Raw genomic sequence first — 15,633 nt, forward strand, 5'->3', positions numbered from 1 at the left:
ACTGTGGCAACGGATTATCCCAGGTCTATAAAAGGCCCCAAAAACGTGATTTTCTCAATCTTAACACCCCAAAGAGTTAAGGTTTATTCCTTTCAAGGAGATACTAGCCCAAAATCATTCTACTATGCCCGAGGTGATTTTTCAGCGGGATTATAGCTGGATTATTACTCCCCAACATAGATTTTAACAAGATTTCATCTTGAAATCTTTAGATCATCTTCAAAAAACGCAAAAGGTGAAGAATTAGAGTTTCTCCAAGAAGGTAATTCCCGTTACTTTTACTATTAAAATTAGAATTTTATGGCGTATTATGACTATAGAACATACGATTGATGGAGTTCAAAGGTAAAAGTAACCATAAGCCCTAATGGCTAAATTAGACTTTGATGGAGAAATTGGGTTGACTAAATAGTTTGGATTAACGGGTTTAACCACTTAAATTGTATATTCCGAGGAGTTGACTACGCGAGGTTGTTAAGGAAACATTCGGACAATTGTTTCGACGTGAATCGACATTTTTTTCTTTAGTCAAAGGCTAGATTAGAATGCATATAGTAAAATGCTTTTTACTTGCCTAACTATTCATAATAAGCCGTATAAACAATTGAAAACCTCCATGACAGAAAATAATTCAGATTGAGTTGTTAGTCACCTGAATTCCTCATAAGCTCATAGACTACTAGTCAAACACACACTCCAAACTATCCGTCGAGTGCATACTTATCCTTGTGGCAGTCGAGCCAACTTTCTCAAGTACTCCGAAATAGCAGTACATGCATTCTGCTGGATTAAAGGAAAACTCTTCATAGAAGCCTCATGAGAATCACATAACATCAAGTCTTCTCGTTGGAGACAGTCCACCTGCTTAACCCCAAATGGACATCTTCATATGATCTTACCATGGTCACAACCATTATGCAATCAATTATCCTTCCGAGTTTATACTCGTCAACAAGATACAAAATCCACTTCATTCCAAGTGAACAATTGAAAGGTCCATCAACACACTCACAACTCAATATTTTATTGTGCATCAAGAAAATAATCAATCATCCATATTCCCTTTGGCATCTCAAGAAAATCCTTCTCCTCACACCCAGTTAAATTATCTAAGTGTAGGTCCTCAGTTATATAATACTCATCATATAGCTATCCTGCCACTCACTGAGCCATCAATCCCACCCACTAGGGACACCACCAGATGTAGGAGTCCAAAATCACACACTCACACAACTAAATTTGCCGAGCCAATATTGCGGTCGAAGCCTGGACACAATATCCTTTAGACTAACCTACCTTCATAACACAAAACACATCTCGCACCTCATTCATGACATCATAAGCCGTCAATGAATAACTGATACCGAGTACTCAAAATCGCATACAAATCGAAGAGAAAGAAACTGAAAAATTAGGCTTCAAGCTGAATCAAGGTCGCACGATAAGGATGAGAAAGAAAAAAGAAGTTGTTCCCTAAATGATCTGTAGTCTCTCAAAGATAAGTATGGATGTCATCATACCAGTCCACAAGAATCTACTAGACACAAGTTCATGACTCGTAGAAGCTATGAACCTAGAGCTCTGATACCAACTTGTCACGACCCAAAATTTCACCTAGTCGTGATAACACCTAATACCAACATGCTAGGTAAGACATATGATAAATAACATAACTCGAATAAAAGATCATCAATAATCAATAAATAAAATGGAAAATCCATACAACTGTCCCAAGGATTGGTAGTACAAGTCATGATCCACTAAGATTTAGATTTATAGCGTTGGTACTAAGAAAATATAATATGTGTTTGAATATACATAAACAAAAGTTCAAATCGTAAACTACCATGAGCAAGGTGGCAGCTTGCAGCTGGAATGCGGGTACATCCTCAATGCTAGACTTTGACATCCGCAGCAGCTCAACTCCAAAATCTGCACGCAAGGTGCAGAAGAATAGTATAAGTATAATCGATCAGATGTACTCAATAAGTATCTTGACTAACCTCAGTGAAGTAGTCACGGGGTTTATTTTAAGTCAAAAAATAGTTACTTCACTTAACCTACGCGGATTAATAGCATATGCATGTACACAACACAATATTGGAATTTAAGCATGAAGTACATGTAAGGCCATCGGTGCACATAGAGATCGTATCCACCAGTATCATTAACTACTACAGTTCACCATATAGAGGAGATATGCATTAAAATATCAAATAACCCATCAATATTTGCATATAGAGAAGATATGCATGAAATATCAATTGTCCTGTCAACGATTGCATATAGAGAAGATATGCATGAATAAACAAGTCAAGTTACACGAATTAACATATAAAGAAGATATGTACCGAGAATTATTTTATCAAGTGAAGCAACATAGAGAGAAGATATGTAGTCAAAATCGTGTATGTATGTATATATGTATGTATGTATATATGTATGTATGTATGTATATACACACACATAGAGTTTGCAAATAGATAAGAGATGCTTCAATCTTTGATGAATTTTCAAAAAAAATCAACAAAAGCCAAACCCAAGACCGCGTGCTCGAAATTTGAATCTATTACCAAATCTCAATGACCCATAATTTATCGAGTCCAAATATATAATTAGATTCCAAAACAGAGTCCAAATCAACCCTCAAATCCTCAAAATATACTCTCTTAAGGTGTAGTAAAAAAAAAACAAATTTCATCTTAAAATTCCATAATTTAAGAATAGAAATCCATGTAGATTCTTGAAGTATAATAACAAAGAGATAGAAATCACTTACCACTCTTGCTTTGAATGAAAATCTCCACGAAAAATCGCTCATCTCCAAGTCTAGGGTTCAAAATATGAGAAAATAAGCTCAAAATATTGAGAACTAGTTATACTAACTACCAGTTGAACTCTTCTTCGCGAACGTGACAAGACCCTCGTATTTGCAATGCACAACTCTACCGCACTCCAATTCCTTCTTCGCGTTCGCGGGACCTACTTCGCTAACGCGTAGAGCAATCCTGTCCAGCGAAAACCTACTCTGTGAACGCGTATTGACCATTGCGAGCGTGATGAACCAAATCCTTCAGCCCCATCTGTACTTCGCAAATGCAAGCCTTCTCTCGCGAATGCAAAGACTACCTGACACCAGCAAAACCAGCAATCTCCACAATGTCCAAAAATGATTCGAAACTATCCCGAAACTCACCCGAGCCCCTCAGTACTCTGTCCAATCATACCAACAAGTCCAAATATATTATCTAAACGTATCCAAAGGCTCGAAATGCAACAAATAATATCAAACCAAGAATCGAAGATTAAATCATTTTCAAACATTCCAAATTTGTTGAACGCGTCTGAATCATACTTAGACATTCTGGACCGCAACCAAACTTTGCACACAAGTTCTAATCAACTAAATGAACCTATTCAAGGTTTCAGAATACTAAATGGAATCTGATAACATCAAAATCAACCTCTGTTCAAACCTATGAACTCTCTTATTCTTCAAGTTACCAACCTTCGGCAAATAGAACCAAATCTTTTAGGAATATCCAAAATCAAAACAGAACATACGCCCAAGTCCAAAATCACTATACGAACCTTATGGAACCATCAAATCACCAATCTAAGGTCGTTTACTCAAAATTCAAACATTGGTAAACTCTTCCAACTTAAAGCTTCCATAATAAAAATTTCTATTTCAAACCAGCCCCGAACTTTTCGGAAATCGAAACCAACCATACATACAAGTCGTAATAAATCATATGAGTTCTTGCAACATCTCAAACTACCGAACTAAATGTTTAAGCTCAAAACGACTGGTCGGGTCATTACATATAAAAATATCCATGCATATAATCTACATGTGCTTATTCATGCATTTTATACATGCATAAAACTTGATAGCTTGTTGATAAACACTTGAAGGGTGTCGGATTAATGTAAAGATTGTGTCTTTATCATGCATACACATGCTAGACTCATATAGAAGCATTCGAATTAATGTTATTTGTTGCATATTTCCTTTTTATGTGGATTTGATGTATTTGTATAAGCTTTTGAGTTTGGTATATGAAAAATTATGCTTCTTATCTTCTGTCCCAACCCTACCTATATAAAAGAAAAAGAATCGATCACTAGGTCCCGAGCAATTCTACCTTTTCCACATTGATATTCGATGTTTCTTGGCTTTTTTAATTATTATATATGCTTATGAACTGCACATTTCATATAAAGTGAGTATCTTTTTACTAAAACCTTGTCACTGCGTCATTGAGGTTAGTCTTGATACTTACTTATTACACCGAGTTAATTGTACTCATACTATACTTCTACACCTTGCATGGAGATTTTGAAGTTAAGTTGTTGCGGAGTGTGAGAGCGATTACTGAAGACAACAATGTTCCAGTTATTAGCTATCATTTGTTCATGATAGCCTAGGATATTGTATTTATGTTTATGTATATTTAAAAAAATAATGTATTTTCTTCATACCAGCATTGTATTCCATTTTTAGATGCTCATGACGTGTGACACTAGCTTTTCTATAGTAGTAATAAATTTTCGTATTTATTTTTCACTTATGTAAACAACATCAACCCAGTAATAATCCCACTAGTGGGGTCTGAGGAGGGTAGAATGTACGCAGATCTTGCCCCTACCCCGGGAGACCCTCGGCTATTTTTTTTTTACTTATATGATTATCCTTATTATAGTTGGGATTGTGATTGGTTGGTTTATCTAGCAGGTTTGGTTAGGTTTCACGGATGTGGTGCAATACGTTTTCTTGTGATATGGAGGTAGGCCAGTCTAGAGGACATATAACTATTATTGACTGCAGCCTAGGAATATTAGGGAATTCACTTGAATGAAGATTGTGATTTAGGACTCTTTAGTCCGATATCTCCCTAAAAATAGGGGAGATGATATGATGAGCTACGAGATATCTAAATGTTCACTGTTAGTTGCTCAGGGATTGGACCGGTACCTCCATATCCTTCAGGATAATAGAGGGCAGAGTTGCAGATATAGATTGGTTAGCGAGACGTCTAGTAATGAGTCTTATGTGTATAAGGACTACACTTGGAAAGTTTGGGTATAATAACAGAAACTTGCTTGAGATGCAAAGAAAAGTTGGGAATGCTTCAACATCGACCCGGTTGACTACTACCGTCTATGACATAGACGTATTGATAGGATCTCAGCAGCTCATTAATAGGATGGAACAAAACTTAACATCTAGTGAATAGATGGGAATTCAGAAAGTTCATATTATCATATAGAGGATAGTAGCCAAGGTAAGGTTACAATGAGACGTTAAGTTGGGAGTAAAAGATGGATTATCTCATGTGAGGAGGTTTGAGATTACATGACTTCTTATGAATTCTTATAAAGAGTTTTTCTTTCAGTCCAACGGTTTTGATATGCTACAATTAGAGTTTGTATAGCTTGAGCAAGATGACACAACTGTCACAAGGATAAGCATGAATTGATGGGTGATTTAAAATGCGATATAATTAGTACCACATGAGCCGGTAAGAAGTTAAGCTAAGCTTTAGTGAGATAACATCGTGGATGAGTGTGAATAAGTTACAGCGAGGGAGCCCCCGATTGATGTCCGGATCATATGGGCATATGTTGTTATAGTTTCTAGACTACGGTATACTTGTTGATTGGTTATGACTCGAAAAGGGTAAAATAAAGGATGACTTGCATGCATAGGAGAGCTGCATATTTTTTGAAAAATCACCATCTTTTGCAGGGCCTTCTTACCAGCGAGATCATAACGGAACACTACAAAGGAGGCTCGTTAAAATCAACTCCAGTAACTCAAATTGGGTAAGAAATTTGTCATGTGTGAATGTACTACACCTGATTGATATATAGAGATTATTGAATGACTCAGGCTTGATATTCTCCGTGGTTATAGTGTGGAGTGGGAAATATTCACTCGGTTGCCTAAGGGCGAGGTTACTACTTCTGATGGGATGATGTGCAAAAGGGATACAGGTTATTTGTCATGTTCGGTAATGCATCAAGGACTAGAGCAGATCATGTGACTCTTGAAAATAGTTCAAGTTCCAATATGTGATACTTAGGATTTATTGGATGTTTTGATTATTTAGGAACTTATGTTTGAAATTGGATTGTGCTAGAAACTTAGAGTACTTCTATATCATTGTTTTATATGACCTTCTGGAATTGGAGAGGTAAGTAATAGTTCCAAATTCAGTTGAGGGCTCTTGAGAGCCAACTTCTCGGCTTGGGGTACTTCAGTGTACGTGAAGAGGGATCTAATGGCCCATGGATATTATGATGACGTATTCTCACGTCGAGATCTCTTACTGACTACATAACTCTTACTATATTTCTGCACTTTTGTGTACAAATTTTAGAGTTAAGTTGTTGCGGAGTTCGAGGGTGAATTGAAGGCATCAACATTCCAGTTATTAGTTGCTATTTTATTCATGATAGTCTAGGATCTTGTATTTTTTTATATGTATATTCAAGCAAATAATATATTTTCTTCATATCAGCATTGTATTTCATTTCGTTGTTGCTCATGACTTGTAACACCAATTCTTGAGTAGTAGTAAAGAATTTTTGCATTTTTTTCTTTACTTATATAATAATTCTCATTATGGTTAGAATTATGATTGTTTGGTCTGTCGAGTGGGTTGATTAATTAGGTGCCATGGACCTGATGGGATTTGAATCGTGACACGACAACGATTGGGGAAGGAAGACTCAGGAAATGGATTTGTGAACAAATATGCAGAATAGATGAAAAGGAAAAAAAAATAGAAAGAAATCGAGTAAAAAAAGTAAAATAAAATGGTATCTTATGTGGTAATGACATGACAATAGTACAGGGAGAGTGTAGAACATCTTTTTATATCCATTTTAAGGAAGTATTACTTTCACTTTAAACAATAATAGGGGAGTAAGCGATTGCCGGTAAAGTTAAGATGTGTAACTAATTGTTTGGGACAAGTTTAAGGGGTAATTTATAATTTTTTCAAAATTTTATGGTGACTATTAAGGGAGCTTGTAAAAATGATTTATGAAATCCTACTACTGATAGTTAATCATTATAGGTGAATATAAAATTGATAATTTATTCTGAGGTGGAAATCGTCAATCAACTTTATTTAAAACTCAAACCTCCTTCTAACTTTGAACAATAGATATTTTTGACCTAATTTGTCTCTTACTTTTACCTTTTCAATTTCATAATTTTTTTCTTTATTTTTAAATCTATGTTACAAACTTACTTATAAAACAAATAAATTTTATTTCTGAAATAAAAAGGTGAAAAATAATCAAGTATATAAGTTAACAACATTGAATAATGAAATAAATTAGAAGAACAAAAAAATTAGAATATAAATTGACAAGGTTTTATGTAACGACCTGCCTGATTGTTTTGAGCATTTACACTTCGTTTGGTGGTTTGAGGGAATGAGTAGCTCCGTATGATGTATTATGACTTGTGTTAATCGTCAGTTTTGGTTTTTAGGTTATCCGAAATCGATTTGGAAGAATGAATTTCATGGTTTAATCTTTAAGTTGGAAGAGTCGACCAAGTTTGACTTTTTACTTTTTGACCTCGGATTTGAGTTTTGATAGTTTCGTTAGGCCCAGATGGTGATTTTAGACTCGGGCATATTTACGGATTTGCATTTGGATGTTTCTAGAAGGTTTCGGCACATATTGACTAAAGTTGGAAATTTGAAGGTTTGGAAAGTTCATAAGTTTGACCGAGAGTTGACTTTGATTATATCGGGTTCGGATTGTGGTTCCAAAAATTTGAATAGCTTCGCTATGTCATTTGGGACTTGTGTGCAAAATTTGAGTTCATTCCGGGTTGATTTGATGTGATTCGGCGCGGGTTTTGGATGTTGAAAGTTCAAAGTTCATTTAGGTTTGATTTGAGGTGCGATTCGTCATTTCGATGTTGTTATTCATGATTTGAGGCCACGAGAAGGTCGATGTTAGGTTGTGGGACTCGTTGGCATATTTGGACGGGGTCTCGAGGAGCTCGGGTGAGTTGCGGCTGTGTTTAGGATCATTTTCCTTTATTTTGGGCTTGATGGTTCCTGCTGGTGTCTGGTGCACCAAGTCTTCTTCGCGATCGCGAAGATAGAGATGTGATTGTGTAGGTGAATATCTAAAGTTGAGTAATTCCTTCTTCGCGTTCACGAGTAGCTTTACGTGATCGCGTAGTTTTCTGGAGATTGGACATCGCGTTCGCATGAGTCAGACCGCATTCGCATAGTGATGAGTTGAGAAGCTGGGGCTAATGAATTTCTTCAACGCGTTCGGGTAATATTGGATGCATTCCCGAAGGTGTGAGGCAGTGTTGCTCGCGTTCGCATGAGTTATAATGCGATCGCGTGGTGCTTTGCAGTATGGTTTGTTCTTCGCGTTAGCAGAGCTTTGTTCGCGATCGCATAAGGTAATTTCTGGGCAGTGAAACTTTCTTATTCGCGATCGCGATGGTATTTCCGCTATTGCGGTTCATTAATTCATCCAGTGATTATAAAGTCCTCTATTTCGGGGTTTCGACCATTTTTACAAAATTGGAGCTATGGAGCTTGGATTGAGACGATTCTTGAAGCAATTTTCACCATGTGGATTGGGGTAAGTGTTCTCTACTCATCTTTGATTTAATATCATGAATCTATCTTCATTTTCGGCATTTGACTGAGGGCTCCAAAAGAGACAATTAGGGGTTTTTGACTAAAGTTTCATAGAGCGAATTCTTGAGTTTTGAACATCGATTCGAAGTCGGATTAGAGTAATACTAGTATGGTTGGACTCGTAATTGAATGGGCTGTTGGATTTTGTGAGTTTTGTCGGGTTCTGAGGCGTTGGCCCAGGTTTGACCTTTGGGTTGATTTTGGGTTTTTTATTAGAGATTCGACCTTTATCGATTGGGTTTGTTTCCGTTGATTTTGGGTTTTTATTAGAGATTCGACCTTTATCGATTGGGTTTGTTTCCTTTGGCATTATTTGATGTATTTGAGTTGCTTTTGGCTAGTTTTGAGCTGTTCGGAGGTCGGTACGTGTGAGATGGCATTTTCGGAACATCGTTTGGCTTGCTCGGTATTGGATTTGGCTTGTTCGAGGTAAGTAACACTTCTAAACTTGGTGCTGAGGGTATGAAACTCTAAATTACGTGTTATGTGTTTGGTGTTGGGGTAACGCACATGCTAGGTGACGGGGTGGGCGTGCACTGCGTGAATTATGACTCCGTTATTTCTGTGATACTGTTTAGTTACCTAATCTTATATGTAACCATGAAATATCTACGTACTAGAGCTATTGAGTTGTGATCCATGCTAGAAACCATGTCTAGGCTACATGCTTATCCTGTTGGGACCCACCGAGGTCGTTTCTGCTGTTGAGTTATTTGCTTATATTGCAATTACATGCTCAGTCATACGCATTCATATGCATATCATATCTCAGTATCTGTTGCCATTTATTGATATATCACATCATTATTTTGGGCTGATTTTCATGATACTGTGATCCCGGGAGACTAGAGAGATTGATGGCTGAGTGAGGCCGAGGGCCTGATTGTGAGGATATTGATAGGATCGAGCTGCACGCCTCAGCAGATGATATTGATTTACGCCATGATTGTCTTATTATAGCGCTTGGGCTGAAGGAGCCACTCCGGAGTTTGTACACCAACTAGTGAGTGCAGGTACGTACTGAGTGCGAGTGCCGAGTGATTGAAAGGCTTGAGTAACTGTGAGGACTGAGTAGCTATGAGGACTGAGTGACTGTGAGGATTGAGTGATTGGGAGGACTGAGTGCATTGATACACCGAGAGTATGCATATGGTTTTATCACTGCATTGTATTACAGTTGGCATGTAGGCATAGAGATGTACTTTCCTCATGCCACTTGATAATGAAACATCTTACTTGTTGTTGGAAGTTTTTGGGAAAAATCACAGTTTTCAAACTTACTCATATTTTTGGTAATTTAGGTAAAAGAATTGGGTTTTCACTGATATAATTGAAAAGCATGCCTATTTTTCCGGAACTGTGAACGAGTTGAGCATCTTATATCTAAGTATGTTTCTTGTACCATTATTATTATTTTGTTATGAACTGTTATTGGCTATTGGTGTTGGACTCCAACCTCTGTTCCAGCTTGTCACTACTTTCAACCTAAGGTTAGGTTTGTTACTTATTGAGTACACGGGGTCGGTTGTACTCATACTACACTTCTGTACCTTGCTTTGAATTCCTTCTACGCATTCGTATGTGTATGTGAGCGCCCAGTATCAGTTGTGCATCGAAGGCTTGTCAATTCCATGGATGAGGTGCGAGATGTGATTTTGGTGTGCTGATGATGGGCCAGTCTGGAGGACTTGAGGCCGGGTGTTGACCGTAGTTTGAGCACAGGGATTTCGATTGAGTAAGCACGTGCTTTTCGACTTATATGTCCGGTCGAGTCCCTATGAGTGGAATTTGTGGCTTGATGAGTGGTTGGATGGTTGTATGATGAGTATGGTGTGACTGCGAGATGTGTTCGGATGGATTGAATGTGACGGGTAGAGTTTGCTTGAGATGTAAAAAGGACTATTGGGTGCTTAATTTATGTCTTGATGTGACGTATAGACTCGAGTTATGAGTGTATTGAAGGATCTTTCATGGTGCTTAATTGTGGAACGAATTAGATTCTCATGTCTTATGAATGAGTTCAGACTCAGGAAGATTAAGTGATTGCGTAGTAATTGTGACTGCGAAAGGGTATAGAGAGATGTCATTTTGAGGCTAAGCAGGTGGGTTAGCACCTGCGGGGGTAATCTATGGATGTGTGATCTTTATGATGTTGTGTGGAGGCTTTCTTTTCTACCAATGGGCTATAATTGTGAAATTTGAGTTTGGATCGGTTGTACTAGTTGACCTGACCGTCACGAGGATGAATGCGAGAATTGCAGATGATTTGAGGTATTAGATAGTTTGTATTACATGAGCTTATGAAGGATTTAGTTGAATCTCACAATAGTATTATGGCAGTAATGGGGTATGGCTATTGTAAGTTATCAGATGTTTTATTCCATGTCTTTGAGCCAAGTGGGGAAGTCTATTATCGACGAGTTGACTCCACTTATCTGTTGTATTGGTTTCGGTTTGAGGTATACTTGTGACTCAGTTATGACTTGCAGAAGTTGAGATCGAGGATGACTTAACCAAGGAAATTTCTAGATGCATGGTGTATTAACCTTTATGGGTATATGTGAAACATGGAATGTTTGAGTGGTTATTCACAAGGGTTGTAGTGTGCATAGAGTAGGGATTCACTCGGTTGCTTAAAGGTTTGAATTACTTCTTTGGATGTTATTGTGCTAATAGGGCACAGGACACTCGACCCGTTTGGGTGGTGCAATTGAGATTTGAGCAGAATAGATGACTCTCGAGAAGGTTCTAATGGATTCAAGATTCAAATATAACAATTGAGAATTTATTCGGATTTTTATATGGGTAAGATCTGGAATTTGCATCAGATGGTGACGGGACTCGCAGTGTTTCTGTATCACTATGGATTCTACATTTTAGTATCAAGAAGGTGGAGTTAACGGTTTTAGGTTCGCAGAAGGTTTTTTCAAAGTGGGTGTCTCGATTGTGGTACTTTTGGGGTGCTTAAGGGGGAATACGGCGGCTTATGGGCCTTAGGGCGGTGTGATTTTATTCTAGGATATCGTGAGGTGCGTTTTGGTTAAGAATCATCGTGTTCTGGCAAGGAGAAGGGTCGCCTTGAGGGTAACTCGGAAGGAACTCAGAGAAATAGGACAACTTAGTAGTATTTTGGATCAGTACGATAATGGACATGATCGGTTCTTTGGGTACTTACGATGTAGTAAGTCTCTACATGTGATTGGTGGCAATACTCTAGGGTTTGGCGACCTGCGTGATTTGGTTGAGTTAGAGATATTCAGTTCTGATGGCCTGGTTATGTGAAAATGGGTTTTGAAGAATTCTCGATGGTTTCTACCACAGCTTGAGATGGACTTTTCCTACCGACGTGAGGAGCATGTTGTGTATTATGGTTTTCTCCTGGATGGGAGGTTTCTGACTTATCGGGTATATATTCTGCTTGTAACTCAGAGTTGATTATGAGAGTCTCGTACTTTTCATATGATGGCATGATAGATACTGTGTGTTGTGTGGGATGGATATTGCATGTGCAAGGTCACGGTTCAGATTCGAAGGGAAGGTCATGAATTCTTAGACAACATGGACGGTTTCAGATGTCTAGATGAATGCTATTACTACTTAGTATTACCTAAGAAGGGTGCATTTCAGAAGGCGCATTGTGTTTTGACTTATGGATCCTTCATTGGTATTGTGGTGCTCGCCTAGTTGATCGACTACTGATATTCAGATTATTGCTATGTGACACGGAAGAATTACAGAAGTATTCCTTATGGGATGATCGTGTATGATAGAAATGTTAGACATTCGGGGGGTGGAGTTGGGATCAGATATGGTGATTTGTGTGTTCTATGGATTTGCAGATGGGGAGTTCTCAGAGGCAGATTATTTCGTAGTTGTGGACTGTGAAGTTGTGGCCAGAGCTAGCCAGATGATAGTAAGTGTTATGATTCAGTCATTGTGGACCTTCGGAGGGTATTATCTATTATGGGTGGCCAAAGTTGATTTGGGGTCCATTGATAGGCCCTAGAAGGATGTGTATTCTACACCGGGTCAGATTGGTTGACTCCGTACTTCTATTGTTGAGGGATGTTCCATTCGGTTAGAGTTAAGCTTATTCATGTTCTGATCTGATCTATGTATTACTTCTCTATGCTACGAGGGTTAGTGATTTGTTGGTCATATGCACACATAATGCAGTTCTATTTGGGCCTTATGGCGAAATTTGAGCGAGATGGGTATTAGGGTGCCGAATGATTGGTTGCGCATTGGTTATGCTCTTTTCGGATTGTGGTATTGTGTTATTTGCTTCTCCATGATTATGGTCATTCACCTTGGGTACTTGATATCGAATTACGTATAGTTATTGATTTTAAACATGGTGGCTGAGATATTTCATATGGACCAGTGTTTGGCTTGGGTCATGCATTACAGCGGAGTTATGCTGAGATATGACCCTTTGTGTTAGATTCGTGTGTTATGGTTCTACGGGGTGTGATGGGCTTTTAGCATTGCATTGTGGTGTTACTTGTTGAGCTGGCGGGACGGTTCTCTCGTTCGAGTCATTTTCTATGTTTGAGTAAATTTGAATTGTTGTGTATTGCTACACGGATTGAACAATTTGGGGCTCTGGGTATATTGGCGTGGCATGTCAGTAGAGTAGCTTGTATTTGATAATATGAGGTTGTCGGATCCAGAATTGGTGTTATCGGATTTGATTGCGGTATATTTGAAAGGATAATGTCGTTGGCTTAGAAATTAGCTATAGTTCTTGTCGAATGAGAGAGAGAGCTCCATGACTTGTTGATCTAATGAATGGTTATGAGTTTCTGCGTGTTTCTTTCATCATCGGCAGTGTACGAAGGTTTTGGAATGAGGTTTTGTTTGATATGAGGTTTATTAACGGTATTGAGGTGGTTTTGAGCAACTACTGTAATCGGAAATTTTGCTACGGGTATGCGAGTCGTGAGGTAGGTCATGTGATTACATCCCGGGTTATGGTTATGGCTCGATACAGCTTGTTCGGACTTATACTGTGAGTAGACGCGAGGTTCGGGTCTTATAGGAAATTCTGGATGTTGAAAATTGGATTCCATGGTTTACGGGCTAAGGTTGAAGTAATGATCTTCAGTTATGATGTGTTGTTAGGCTTACATGGATTGGGGTGACGTGGGATCACCCTCGGGTATGTACATGGTAAGGTTACACGATGGTTTGATGGCCTTGGAACAACTCTTGGCACGTTTGAGGACTAATGTATGTTTAACTAGGGGAAATTTCAAAAGATCTATCAGACTATGGAATGAATGATTTGATCAATGAATATTCGATAAAATGTAACGACTCGACCGGTCGTTTTGAGCATTTGCACTTTGCTTGGTGGTTTGAGGGCATGAGTAGCTCCGTGTGATGTATTATAACTTATGTTAATCGTTGGTTTTGGTTTGCAGGTTTTTCGAAATCGATTTGGTATAATGAATTTCATGGTTTAAGCTTTAAGTTGGAAGAGTAGATCAAATTTGACTTTTTAGTTTTTGACATCGGAATGGAGTTTTGATGGTTCCCTTAGGTCCGGATGGTGATTTTGGACTCGAACGTATGCCCGGATTTGCATTTGGATGTTGCTAGAAGGTTTCGGCACATATTGGCGAAACTTGGAAATTTAAAGGTTTGGAAAGTTCGTATGTTTGATCGAGAGTTGACTTTGATGATATCGGGTACGGATTGTGGCTCCAGGAATTTGAATAGCTTCGTTACGTCATTTGGAACTTGTGTGCAAAATTTGAGTTCATTCCAGGTCGATTTGATGTGATTCGGCGCGGGTTTTGGAAGTTGAAAGTTCAAAGTTCATTTATGTTTGATTTGAGGTACGATTCGTCATTTCGATGTTGTTATGTGTAATTTGAGGCCTCGAGTAGGTCTGTGTTAGGTTATGGGACTTGTTGGTATGTTTGGACGGGGTCCCTAGGAGCTCGGGTGACTTGCGGAAGTGTTTCGGATCATTGTCCTTTATTTTGGCCTTGCTAGTTCCTGCTGGTGTCTGGTGCACCAAGTCTTCTTCGCGATCGCGAAGCTAGAGATGCGATCGCATAGGTGAAATCTAGAGTTGAGTAGTTCCTTCTTCGCGTTCGCGACTAGCTTTACGCGATTCCGTAGTTATCTATAGATTGGGAATCGCGTTCGCATGAGTCATATCGTGTTCGTGTAGTGATGAGTTGAAAAGCTGGGGTTAGAGAATTTCTTCAACGCGTTCGCGTAATATTGGATGTGTTACCGAAGGTCTGAGGCAGTGTTGATCGCGTTCGCATAAGTTATAACGCGATCGCGTAGTGCTTTTGTTGGGAGGTAGTGTGGTTTGTTCTTCGCGTTAGTAGAGCTTTGTTCGCGATCGCATAAGGTAATTTCTGGGCAGTGAAACTTTCTTATTCGCGATCGCGATGGTATTTCCGCTATTGCGGTTCATTAATTCATCCAGTGATTATAAAGTCCTCTATTTCGGGGTTTCGACCATTTTTACAAAATTGGAGCTATGGAGCTTGGATTGAGACGATTCTTGAAGCAATTTTCACCATGTGGATTGGGGTAAGTGTTCTCTACTCATCTTTGATTTAATATCATGAATCTATCTTCATTTTCGGCATTTGACTGAGGGCTCCAAAAGAGACAATTAGGGGGTTTTTTAACTAAAGTTTACTATAAAGCGAATTCTTGAGTTTTGTAACATCGATTCGAAGTCGGATTAGAGTAATACTAGTATGGTTGGACTCGTAATTGAATGGGCGTGTGGTATTTGTTGAGTTTTGTTCGGGTTCGTTGAGGCGTTGGCCCGAGGTTTGGTACCTTTGGGTTTGAGTTTTGGGTTTTTTATTTAGTAGATTCGACCTTTATCGATTGGTTTGTTTCCTTTGTACATTATTTGTATGTATTTGTAGTTGCTTTTGGCTTAGTTCGTAGCCGCGTGAAA

Source organism: Nicotiana attenuata, chromosome 6 (genome assembly GCF_001879085.1).
Source record: "Nicotiana attenuata strain UT chromosome 6, NIATTr2, whole genome shotgun sequence".
NCBI classification, from domain to species: domain Eukaryota; kingdom Viridiplantae; phylum Streptophyta; class Magnoliopsida; order Solanales; family Solanaceae; genus Nicotiana; species Nicotiana attenuata.